Here is a 317-nt window from a genome sequence, read left to right as displayed (position 1 = left end):
GCAGAAGAAGAAGAAGAAGAAGAAGAAAAGATGAAGAAGAATGAGAAGAAGAAGAAGAAGAAGAAGAAGAGGAAGAAGACAAAGAAGAAGAAGAAGAAGAAGAAGAAGAAGAAGAAGAAGAAGAGGAAGAAGAAGAAGGAGAACTAGAAGAAGAACACGAAGCTGAAGTAGTAGAAGGCGAAGAAGCAGGAGGAGAAGAAGAAGAAGAAGAAGAAGAAGAAGAAGAAGAAAAACAAGAAGAAGAACACGAATCAGAAGTAGAAGGAGAAAAAGCAGAAGAAGTAGAAGAAGAAGAAAAGAAGAAGAAGAATGAGAAG

This window comes from Narcine bancroftii, unplaced genomic scaffold (assembly GCF_036971445.1).
Source record: "Narcine bancroftii isolate sNarBan1 unplaced genomic scaffold, sNarBan1.hap1 Scaffold_131, whole genome shotgun sequence".
NCBI classification, from domain to species: domain Eukaryota; kingdom Metazoa; phylum Chordata; class Chondrichthyes; order Torpediniformes; family Narcinidae; genus Narcine; species Narcine bancroftii.
This window is presented reverse-complemented; position numbering follows the sequence as displayed.